Here is a 413-nt window from a genome sequence, read left to right on the forward strand (position 1 = left end):
TTTTTTTCACATTTATATTTCTGGTATTTAAAAGAAAAAAGTATGAAAATATGTACAAAGTACTTCCATTCAATTTTGTAAAGTAATGCAGCGTACGTCTTTGATCCTGCTGATAGCAAATTCAGAAAATCTAATTGCTTCTGTTACCAATATAACGTATAAAAAGCTTGTTGATTGATATTCTGACAAAGAAAGGATTAGTAATTTTGTGGTCTTTAACTTTATTTTCACGGATGATCTTTCACTGATAAGACGTCAAAGAAACTGGAATACGGTTGTTTTCATATAATTATTAAGTAATAATCAACATTATTACATATTTTATTTAGTATAGTCTACCCAATAATCGTTTTCTATGAAAACATCGAGAAAACGAACTATGGGACTAGGTTAACTATCATAACTGTGATTTG

The sequence above is a fragment of the Penaeus monodon genome, chromosome 27 (assembly GCF_015228065.2).
Source record: "Penaeus monodon isolate SGIC_2016 chromosome 27, NSTDA_Pmon_1, whole genome shotgun sequence".
In the NCBI taxonomy this organism is placed as follows: domain Eukaryota; kingdom Metazoa; phylum Arthropoda; class Malacostraca; order Decapoda; family Penaeidae; genus Penaeus; species Penaeus monodon.